The sequence below is a fragment of the Suricata suricatta genome, chromosome X, assembly GCF_006229205.1.
Source record: "Suricata suricatta isolate VVHF042 chromosome X, meerkat_22Aug2017_6uvM2_HiC, whole genome shotgun sequence".
Classification (NCBI taxonomy): domain Eukaryota; kingdom Metazoa; phylum Chordata; class Mammalia; order Carnivora; family Herpestidae; genus Suricata; species Suricata suricatta.
This window is the reverse complement of record NC_043717.1, coordinates 38,849,402-38,861,217: the sequence shown is the minus strand read 5'-3', so window position 1 is coordinate 38,861,217 and position 11,816 is coordinate 38,849,402. Positions and strand designations below refer to the sequence as shown.

General features: G+C 41.8%; 1 protein-coding gene across 1 annotated transcript in view; it reads right to left on the bottom strand.

The window, feature by feature from the left end:
• Window positions 1–8,236, bottom strand: part of JADE3 (jade family PHD finger 3) — a 159,527-nt gene extending 151,291 nt beyond the window's left edge. The window contains exon 1 of the mRNA XM_029930225.1: window positions 7,668–8,236. The gene's annotated coding sequence lies outside the window, so the exon portion shown is untranslated. The remainder of the gene's footprint in view (window positions 1–7,667) is intronic.
• Window positions 8,237–11,816: the final 3,580 nt, after the last annotated feature.

Here is an 11,816-nt window from a genome sequence, read left to right as displayed (position 1 = left end):
CATTCGGTAGTTCTTTTTGAGGGGAGGTGGGGGTTAGTGTCAAAGAAATTTCATAGTTGGCAAGTTTCTTTTCCAAATACTGAAAGATTTTATGAACATTTTGTTCATGGACTGACTATATATGTGTTATGGGCAGACGTTCACATAGCATCTTTCTTCTGAAGAATATGGGTACCGGGCTGAGGGCTTTATTTTCCTTCCAATGGCTGTAGGATCTGTAGTAAGATTCCCCTGTCTCATTTGTGGTATTAGTGATTTGTATCTTCCCCTCTTGCTATAGGTTTATCAATTTGATTGATATTTTCAGAGAACCAGCTTTTTGTTTAATTGATTTTCTCTGTTGATTTCCTTTCTTCAGTGTGATTGATTCCTGCTCTTATCTTTATTATTTTTCTCCTTCTGCTTGTTGTGAATTCATTTTATTTTGCTCCTCTTTTTCTAGTGTCTTGAGGTGGGAGCTTACATGATTGATTTGAGACCTTTGCCCTTTTCTGATGTAAGTAAGCATTTAGTGTTCTAAATTCCCATGTCAGCACTGCTGCAGCTAAAGCTGCATTCCACAATTTTGATATATTTTCATTTTTGTTCCATTCATTGTATTTTGAAAATGCTCTCTGGAGATTTCCTTTTTGACCTATAGATTCATGAGAAATGGGTGTGTAGTTTCCAACTGTTTGGAGATTTTCCTGTTGACTTGTTATTAGTTTCAAGTTTGAATCCATTATGGTCAGAGAACATACTCTGTATGATTTCAGTTCTTTTACATTTGTTGAAGTTTGTTTTATGACCCAGATTATGAGCTCTCCTTCTCAGTGACTGTTTTGCGGGTATTTGAAAAGAATGTGAATTATGCTATTATTGGGTGGAGTGTCCTATAAATGAGATCCTGTTGCTTTATAGTTTTGAGTTGTATAATCTTGCTGATTTCGTGTTTAGTACTTCTGCTAAGAGGGAATATTGATGTTTTTAACGATCATTGTGGATTTGTTTCTCCTTTCACTTCTATCGGATTTTGCTTCCTGTACTTTGAAGTTCTGTTCTTTGGTTCATACACATTTTGGATTGCCGTGTCTTGGTGGATTGACCCTTTTATCATTCATTATCCCTCTTTGTGCCTGGTTAGCTTTGTTTGCTCTAAAGTCTACTTTATCTGATATTAATATAACCACTCCTTTTATAAATGAACATTTGAGTAGTATATCTTTTTTCCATCCTTTTACTTTATACCTACCTATGTGGTTATATTTGAAGTGAGTTTCTAGTAGACGGTATATAGTTGGGTTGTTTTTTAAAACCATTCTGTGAATCTCTGTATTTTAACTCATGTTTGCACACGATTTACCTTTTAAAAATTATTTTATGCTTTACTTTTTATATTTGAGAGAGACAGAGAGACAGAGCCCAAGTAGGGGAGGGGTAGGGCAGAGACTCGGAGACAGAATCTGTCAGCACAGAGCCCGACGTGGAGCTTGAACTCATGAATCATGAGATCATGTCCTGAGCTGGTCAGATGCTTAACCAACTGAGCCACCTAGGGGCCCCTCCACTATTTACCTTTAACACAGTTATTGATATCTTAGGGCTAAAGTCTAACATTTTACTGTCCCATCTATTTCTCATTCCTCTGTTTTCCTTTCCTTGCCTTACAGTGGATTACTTGAATATCTTTTAGAATTCCATTTTGACTTACATAGTGATTTTGAGTATTTCACTTTATATGGCTTTCTTAATGTTTGCTCTGGGTATTAAAATAAGCATATGTGGGGCGCCTGGGTGGCTCTGTCTGCTAAGCGTCCAACTTCAGCTTAGGTCATGATCTCATGGTTTGTGAGTTTGAGCTTCGCATCAGGGCTCAGCGCAGAGCTTGCTTCGGATTCTCTCTCTCTCTCTCTCTCTCTCTCTCTCTCTCTCTCTCTCTGTCCCTCTCCCACTCTCTCATCTCTCTCAAAATAAATGAACTTTAGAAAAGAAAAAAATACACATGTGTAACTTAACCTGGGTGTAGAAACCTTATTTTCAGTTTGGTCCCTTTACTCTCCAATTTTTTAAATATAATTTTCTTACCTATTTCTTTTACATACATTGAACCCAAAATCAGATGGTATTACAATTTTTTGCTTCAACAGTGCATCATGATTAAAAACATTAACCAGGATAAGGATAGTCTAGGATATTTATCTTATTCACATTTCATTGTTTTCCTTCTTCTCTGACGTTTTCACCATTCACTAATGGTAAATCTGCTAGTGAAAATTTAATAAGTTTTATGTCATCTGAGAATGCCTTTATTTCCCTCTCATTCCTGAAGGATGTTTTTGCTGAACATGGAATTTAGAGTTGGCAATTGTTTTCTGTCATCATTTGAAAATTGTACCATGTCCTTTCAGCCTTTATGATTTCAGATGAGAAATTTGCTATCAATTGAATTCATGTTCCTCTACAGGTAATAATATTTTTCTCTCTGGCTATATTCAAGAATTTTTCTTTTTCTTTAGTTTTCTGAAGTTATTTATGATGTGTCATGGTGTTATATTTTTGGGTTTTCCTGTTTGGGTTTCACTGAGCTTCTTAAAACTGTCAGTTTATATTAGGGGCGCCTGGGTGGTTCAGTTGGTTACATGTCCAACTTTGGCTCAGGTCATGATCTCATGATTCATGAGTTCAAGCCCCGCGTCGTGCTCTGTGCTGACAGCTCAGAGCCTGGAGCCTGCTTAGGATTCTGTATCTCCCTTTTTCTCTGCCCCTCTCCCAGTCACTTGTTCTCTTTCTCTCTCTCAAAAATAAATAAACATTAAAACAAGAAACAACTGTAGGCTTATGTTTGCCAAATTTAGGACATTTTTAGCTATTTGTTTTTTTACAGTATGACTTTTGTTTATTGATATAGTCAATATTGTGTTTTTTTGAATTCTCTTTTAATTCCAGTATACTTAACATACAGTGTTTTATTAGTTTCAGGTGTGCAATATAGTTATTTAATAATTGCAGGAGCACCTGGGTGGCTCAGTTGGTTTAGCGTCCGACTTCAACTCAGGTCATGATCTCACGGCGTTGTGAGTTCGAGCCCTGCGTCAGGCTCTCTGCTGACACCTCGGAGCCAGCTTTTGATTCTGTGTCTCACTCTCTGCCCTCCCCTTGTTCATGTACTGTCTCTCTCTCTCAAAAATAAATAAATATTTAAAAAAAACAATTGCATACAGCCCCCAGTGCTAATCAGGACAAGTTTACTCCTTAATCCCCATCCCTTATGTAACCCCTTCCCCACCCACCTCCCTTCTTATAACTGTCAGTTTGTTCTCAATAGTTAAGAGCCATTTTATTTCTTAGGGCACCTGGGTTGCTCAGTCAGTTTAGCGCCCAACCAGCTTAGGTCATGATCTTGCTGTTCACAAGTTTGAGCCCCGCGTTGGGCTCTGTGCTGACAACTCAGAGTCTGGAGCCTGCTTCTGATTCTGTGTCTCTCTGCCCCTCTCCCACTCTTGCTCTGTGTCTCTCTCTCTCTCTCCTTCAAAAAAAAAATAAACATTAAAAAAATTAAAGAGCCATTATTTCTTTGAATTCATTTTCAGTCCCACTCTCTCTCTTCTCCTTCAGGGACTTCAATGGTATGAATATTAGTACTTTCTGTTACTGTCCAACTGGCCTCTGAGACTCGGGTAATTTGCCCTCATCTATTTTCTCTCTTTTGTTCAGATTGGAGAAATTCTATTGTTCTGTCCTCAAGTTCACTGATTCTATCCTGTCATCTTCATGCTACTAGGAGCATGAAGATTTCACTTCAGTAATTTCTGTTTGGTTGTTTTTTGTAACTCCTTTTTCCTCGCTTGAAATTTTATATTTTTTCTCCATTTGTTTTGAGAGAATTTGTAACTATTTATGTTTTAAAATGTTTATTAGATGGTTTTTAAAAATGTTTATAGCATTTAAAAAATGTTTATTAATTTATTGGGGGGGAGAGTGTGCATGAGTAGGGGAGGGGAAGAGAGAGAAGGGGAGAATCAACCCCAAGCAGGTTCTGAGCTGTCAGCGCAGAGCCCAATGCGGGGTTCGAACCCACAAACCGTGAGATCTTGACCTGAGCCAAAATCAAGAGTCAAGCCCTTGACCAACTGAGCCACCCAGGGGGCCCCCTGAAGCATTTTTTTTAATGCTGGTCTCCCTAAAGTCCTTGTAAGGTAATTCCCAACATCAGATTCATCTCAATGATATGTGTGTTCATTGTCTTTTCCCATTCAAGTGGTGATTTTACTAGCTCTGGATATGCTCAGTGCTTTTCCATTGTCTCCTGGGCAGTTTGGATGTTAAGAGACTCTGGATCCTACTTAAAGCTTCTATGTTAACGGGCAGTTACTCTGTTTAGGTTTAGCGCACCAGTCGTGGCCTACTTTTGTGGACTCTGGTTCCAAGGACAAGGACAGTTTAGTTTTTAGAACCCCTGCAGCGCTATTCTGGTCTGCTTTGCTTGTGTGCCACTTGAAGCCACCTTGAACACATAGACTGTGGTTCTGTTCTCGGATTTTTAGGCCTGTTGATTTCCTTTTACCTTTGGGCCAGTCAGGTGTCTTTCATTACTTCCCATGCAGATTTCCAGAATCCCTTTCTCCAGCTCCCTCCTGAGATCCTTCCTTCACTCTATAATTAGAAGCCTGAGGGGCACCAGCTGCCACTGGCAGACAAGGGTGAAAGTCCAGATTCCTCCCTCTGTCTCCACTGACAGGGCTACACCCGGCCTGGGAAGCATCTCTCTGGATCCTCTGCGGATGCCAGGTGGGAGGGGAGCGGCAGATGTCCACACTCCCCCACGGTCTCTGGTCTGACACCACTGGCAGGAGAGGAAAGTGCCTTCCTAGCCACCTGCCACTTGGTGGGGGTCAGGAGATCACCAGATGGGGGACTGGGCGATGCCAGGCCCGCAGGGGCTGAAAGCGCTCACCCAGGCTACGTGCTGCTGCCGGGGAAGGGCACAACAGTATGGACTCTGTTGCTGGCAGGGGGTGGGGGACGGTGGGAAGACGCAGAGCGTGCCTCCCTCCCTCCCGCTGGGCTGCCTGGTTGGGGCTCTGGCTAGCTCTGGACGGCTAGCTCTGGACGGGTGCCAGCAGCAGCAGGGGAGGAGAGTGCTTCCCCAGGCGGCCTGGTGCGCTCACGCCCCCATCGTCTTGGCTGGTGTTCTGGGAGGGAGAGGAAAGCGCTCCCCCCACCCAGCCGTCCCACGCTGCTGGACCAGGATCCGAAGACTACAGCCCCTACTCAGGTCTCCGCTGACACCTCTGGCTGGGCTAGGGGAGGTGCTGTCAGAGGTTTCTCTCCTTTCCTTGTCCTTTGGCCAGAAAGCAAAAGCTTTCCTTTGGTTTTGTTGGTCTTTTGTTTGCTTTTTGTCTGCTCTGGGGATTCCAGGTTGCAGGCTTTTCCAGAACCCAGTTAAGGATATCGGAAAACCAGGAAGTGCACTCCCATGTTTTCTCAAACCCCATGGTCTGCAGCTGGCCCACGGTCCCCGCCACTGCCAGAGTCTCTCTGTGATGGGCTTTTGTGTTCTTTCCTGGGGTTCTAGCTGTGCTCCGCAGGAAGAAGCGAAGAGAAAGGAGTCTATGCCACCTTGTCTGGAACTTGAAATCCCCTCCCATTTTATTTTATTTTTTCATTTTACTTATTTTACACACACAGAGAGAGAGCGAATCCCAAGCAGGCTCCTCTCTCAGTGCAGAGCCCTCCTCGGGGCTCGATCCCACGACCCTGGCTGGGATTATGACCTGAACCGGAATCAAGAGACGAACGCTCAACTGACTGAGCCAACCAGGCTCCTCTCCATTCCTGTTTTAAAAGAAATTAATGAAATGCTTAACAAAGAGATTTGTTTCCGTTGGAAAACCAGAATTTGTCTTTGGTGACTTCGGTTTGCACTTTTTAAAAAAGTAATCTCTACACCCAATGTGAGGCTCGAACTTGTGACCCAGAGATCAAACATGACATGCTCTACTGACGCAGGGAGCCAGGTGCCCCCAGTTTACACTTTAAAGCCCAAACTCTTATCCTTTTTTTTTTTTTAATTTGTAAAATGGAACTGACGATGGGCTTCGGTGGAGAGATACTTTCAGAAGGCACAGGGGGCTCCATATCCGTCTTTTTTGAGCTGACCCCTTGATGAAACTGGATGCAGGATCCTTTTTTTTTTTTTAAATGTTTATTTATTTTTGAGAGTGAGGGAGAGAATGAGCAGGGGAGAAGCAGACGGAGAGGGAGATACAGAATCCGAAGCAGGCTCCAGGCTCTGAGCTGTCAGCACAGAGCCTGATGTAGGGCTCGAACTCAGGAACTGTGAGATCATGACCTGAGCTGAAGTCAGACACTCAACCAACTTAGCCACCCAAGCATCTCTGGAAACAGAATCCGTAAGCTGCTTCTGCATGTGCACAGCAGACACTCTGGTAGCGTAACTTGCTAGAAACAGGCTCAGAAGACCAAAGTGAAATAGAGGACAAACAAGTAAACAATCACTCTTGGCGAGACCTTTCTTCCTTCTCTCCTCTCCAATCTCTCCTCTCCAATCTCTCCTACCCATCACACCAAAGTTTACATGATAAAATCAATAATGGGTCCCATTTTACTTAGGTGAGTAAAATAGCTACTTTCCACATAAGTTCATCTGTCTGTTCCCTGTAACATGTGTAAATCCACAAATGGTCTGGAAGAATACACACCAAATGCATTATTGTAGTTACTACTGAGTAGGAGGGATCAAAGGAGATTTTAGATTCATTTACATTTTTGGGGGAAAATAAAATGTTTGTATAACTAATGGCTAAATAAAACAAAACAAACTGTACATCCACCAACCAGTGCATCAGACATGACGAAGTCTGATATGGAAAAGAATTTAAGAATGCTCCCTTCGTCCTGAGTCAGAAACGATTTCAAACGTGCAAAATCTGGTGGGCATCTAATATTTGCTCAGAACTTCACCATTATGATTCATGAGAACATTTCCAGATAAAATTGGGGGGAAATGCTGATGTTTTGGACAGAAAAGCAATCGTAAATACCTGGCAAGTTTATCTACACCGTTGGTTGAAATGATAACTTGTAAAAATGGTCTTTATATGCACATAAGTAAATACAAGGGAAACTACAGTGAGAGAGTGTAGTCAGTGTGACAAGTTTATGGACACTGGCATCCTCAGTTGATTCTTTGCTGCATATTGCTATCCAAAATAATGCCATCAAATTGAGACGATATTCATGGACAGAAGCCAAAAATCAGTATCGGTAGAGCATCAGTTGTGCTCCAAGTGTTGGACATATTTTCTCATCTACTCCTCCCCCAAGCCCCCAAGATATAGCAAGCATTATTTCCATTTTACAGGTAAGCAAACTGAGGCTCCAAAAGAAAATAACTTTCCCTGCATCATTGGTAGATAGTAGGTACATTTCAAAACAAAATGCTTTCTGCTCTTATCTAGATTTCCGTATTTACAGTGTCCACCATTTTTTAATGGTTATTGGTTTATTTCAGTTTCAAAACAATGTATCCGTAAGTCAGTTTAGGTAAGTAATATTTTTCTACAAGTGTAATCCACCATTTTGATCTCAAAGGAGAGTGGAAATAACCCAGCACTCATTAAACATTTGTGTCATGAGGAATGATTTATAAATGAAGAAATACACACCTGTTCCTTGAAACACTTCCTTCCTTTTTTAGGTGTTAAACTTCTATTGAACTGGAGAACCAATTTTCCTACCAATAAACTGGAAGCAGTTTAGTGGAATCAGGCAACAGCAGACACCCAAAGGACAAGTTGTAATCAATGAAGCTTCCTTTTACCAGATGGTTAATGACCTTCATAGACCAAATATGTATTGATGCCAATCCCACAGATTGATGATATTGACTCTCTTATTGGAAGCCTGTCTGGACTTGTGATTTATTTTCACAAAGAAGGAAGTGTCCACGGATGGAAAACTGAAAACAAAATGAAACACCGACCATTACTGTAATGGTCAGCTTTATGTGTCAGCATGGCTAGGCTGTAGTCCCCAGTTTTTCAGTCAAATGCTAACCTAAGTTAGGGGTATTTTGTAGATGTGATTCATGGCTCTAATCAGTTGACTGTAAGTAAGGAAGATTATCCTGGGTAATCTGGGTGGGCTTGACTTAATCAGTTGAAGGCCTTAAGAGCAGAATTGAGGCTTCCCTGAAGTAGAAGTTCCACCTGTGCAGGGCAACGTCTGCTTGTGTCTGAGTCCGTCCTGCCCTTCTTGATGCCCTGCCCTTCAGATTTAAGATTTTGGACTTGACCTCATAATCACCCAAGCACATTCATTCCAATAAAAATTTTTTTTTCAGTTTTTTAAGCGTTTATTTATTTATGAGAGACAGAGACAGAGCACAAGTGGGGGAGGAGCAGAGAGAGAGACACACACAGAATGCAAAGCAGGTTCCAGGCTCTGAGCTGTCAGCACAGAGCCCGATGGGGGGCATGAACTCATGAACCACAAGATCATGACCTGAGCCAAAGTCGGACGCTCAACCGAATGAGCCACCCAGGTGCCCCTAAAATTCTTCATATATATATGTGTATATATATATATATCTCCTAAAGATTCTGTTTCTCTGGTGGAATTCTGGATGGTACAATCACTGTTTTCACTTTTACGTATAAACCCAGCATCTATATCTACTTTAATTTTCCCTGAACTTTGCCGTCTTTAGATTGGATTTCCTGCATCAGAAATGTTAAAGGGGATTAGGAAGTGTCTGATTCCAGAGAATTCCCGGCTTTAGAGACTTAACGTCGTTTTCCATATTGAAAGTAAACCACACCATGTGTGGCCCAGGAGTGGTTCCTCTTGGGAACCATCATCTAAATGAGTTCTCAGAGTCTGTATTCAGCTTTCTCAAGATAGAAGCGCCACCACCTTACGGGACAGAAGCCAGTGAACATGGTTCCAGCCTTTCTATGCTCTGTCCAAGTAAGTCCATCCATAAATGCTACGTGTCTGATGTGGTGCACGAGCCAGTATTCATTTTAATCACAACAGTGATACTTTTGTTCCTAAAATTCTTCAGAAGTTACTTGGGAACTTCCCTGGGAGACCTTATCCAAATGGTTTCATCCCATTCTTTATCCCTCTGCAGAAACCTTTGGGTTACTTTTGGAATGTTCTTAAGCTTTTCTCCTCCCATCTGTTCCTGGTGTATCCTAATTAAACGGATGGTAAGCTTCCTGTGGGAAATACTGGGTCTCACTTACCCAGTATCCAGCCTTTTCACCTTCACTGTCAGAACCCCCATTTTCCAAGGGTATGATGTGTCCAGGAAGAATGTTCTCCTCTGCGAGCCTCCCTAGAAAGTTAGGGTGGCCGTGGGATCCAGCCTCGGCAAACCAGACAGAAACAGAAGTGTATTGAGTAAGGCTTCTGGACAAGTTACTGTTTTCCTGATGAAAAGGACAGACTCAGCTGGCCTTTTGCCATTCACCTCCATTCTGTCTACTCAGAAGGCAGTCATAGCACTTGATGAGAGCCATCTTACCGGTGCAAGGAAAAAGCTACAAGATTAGGATAGCAGAACGGGAAGAGAGCCTAGGGTTTTACACACATTGTGGAGTTATTTGGCTGACTGGCTGGTGCCTGGGTGGCTCAGTCGGTTGGGCATCTGACTTCAGCTCAGGTCATGATTTCCCGGCTTGTGAGTTCGAGCCCTGTTTCAGGCTCTGTGCTGACAGCTGGGAGCCCGGAGCCTGCTTTGGATTTTGTGTCTCCCTCTCTCTTGCCCTTCCCCACTTGCTCCGTTTCTCTCTCTCAAAAATAAAATAAAAGTTTTTATCTTTCACATTATTTGTCCATTTTATCCATGTTGCTGGATTTATTGGCATCAAGTCGTTCATAATATTCCCTCATTATCCTTGTAATATGTTTAGAATCTGCAGTTATGTTCGCTTGTTTCATTCCTGCTACCAGTAAGTTGTATCTACTTTTTTTCTAGTGAATATGAATAGAACATTATTAATGATATTGCTTTTTTTTAAAAAGACTGCTTTTGGTTTCACTGAAATTTTTTCCCATTTTTATTTTATATTAAGTGACTTCTTCTCTAATATTTATTTCTATTCTTCTGTTTAGTGTGTTTGATTTGCTTTTTTTCTTCTAGTTTCTTAAGATGGAAGCTTAGGTTATTTATTTGAGACCTTCCTTCTTTTTTAATGTGTTTAGTGCTATAAGATGCCCTCCAAGCGCTGCCCTAGTCATCACCTGCATAATCCAATACATATTTTCATTTTCATTAAGCTTAAAATACCTTCTAGCACCCCCTGTGACTTCTCATCTTTATTTATGGGTGTGTTAGTTTTCAAATAATTTGGAATTATCCAGATAGCTTTCTTGTTATTGATTTGCGATTTAATTCTTTTGTGGCCAGAAAACATACTTTGTCTTATTTGAATCCATGTAAATGGATTGAGATTTGTTTTCTGGCTCAGAATTTGGGGACTTGGTAAATATTCTGTGTGACCCTTGAAAATAACGCATATTCTGTTGTTATGGGAGAAGTGTTCTATAAATGTGAATTAGGACATGTTGGTTGATAGTTTTGTTTAAGTGTTCTGTATCCTTACTGATTTTTTACTTGTTCTATTGATTATTGAGAATGGGGTGTTAAAAAATCTCATACTGGGGTGCCTGGATGGCTCAGTCAGTTAAGCATCTGACTTCGGCTCAGGTCAAGATCTCATGGTTCGAGAGTTTGAGCCCCGCATCGGGCTCTGTGCTGACACCTAGCTCAGAGACTGGAGCCTGCTTCGGATTTTGTCTCCCTCTCTCTCTGCCCCTCCCCCGCTCACTCTCTGTCTCTCGGAATAAAATAAAGACATAAAAAATATTTTTTAAATGTCATACTTATGAATTTGTCATTTCTCCCTAAAGATAGGTCAGCTTTTACTTCATGCATTTTAAAGTTCAGTTATTTGACGAATTGACTACTTTATTTTCATGAAACAGCACCTATCTCTGGTAATATTCTTGCCCTGAAATCTACTCTGTCCTTCATTAGAATAGCCACTCCAGTTTCCTTATGAGTAGCATGGAATGTCTATCCTTTTATTTTTAGTCTATTTGTGGTTTTATATTTAAAGTGAATATCTTAGGGGCACCTTGGTGGCTCAGTCAGTTGGGTGTCCCACTTCAGCTCAGGTTATGATCTTACAGTCCATGAGTTTAAGCCCCACATTGGGCTCTGTGCTGACAGCTCGGAGCCCGGAGCCTGCTTTGGATTCTGTGTCTCCCCCTCTCTCTGCCCCTCCCCACTCATGCTTCTCACGCACGCGCTCTTTCAAAAATAAACATTAAAAAAAAAAACAGGGCCTCTGGGTGGCTCAGTCGGTGGAACATCAACTTCAGCTAAGGTCATGATCTTCTGGTTCGTGGGTTCAAGTCTCGAGTTGGGCTTTGCACTGACAGCTCAGAGCCTGAAGCGTGCTTTGGATTCTTTGCCTCCCTCTTTCTCTGTCCCTTCCCCGTTCATGCTCGCGTGCTCGCTCTCTCTCTCTCTCTCTCTCTCTCTCTCTCTCTCTCTCTCTCAAAAATAAACATTAAAAAAAAAGACTGTGTTACATGAGACCCAGCCCAACATCATCATCTTCTCCCTCTTCTTCTCCTCTCCCTCCTTTTCTTCCTTCTTCTCTCCCTCTTCCTCCTCCTCTTCTTCCTATTCTTTTTTTTTTTTTTTTTTTTGCTATCCTGCTACCAGTTCCCTCCATCCTCCTACCCACATCCTCCAATGTTCAGCTCACAGGTTCACTACTCCTAGGTATTCAGAAGAA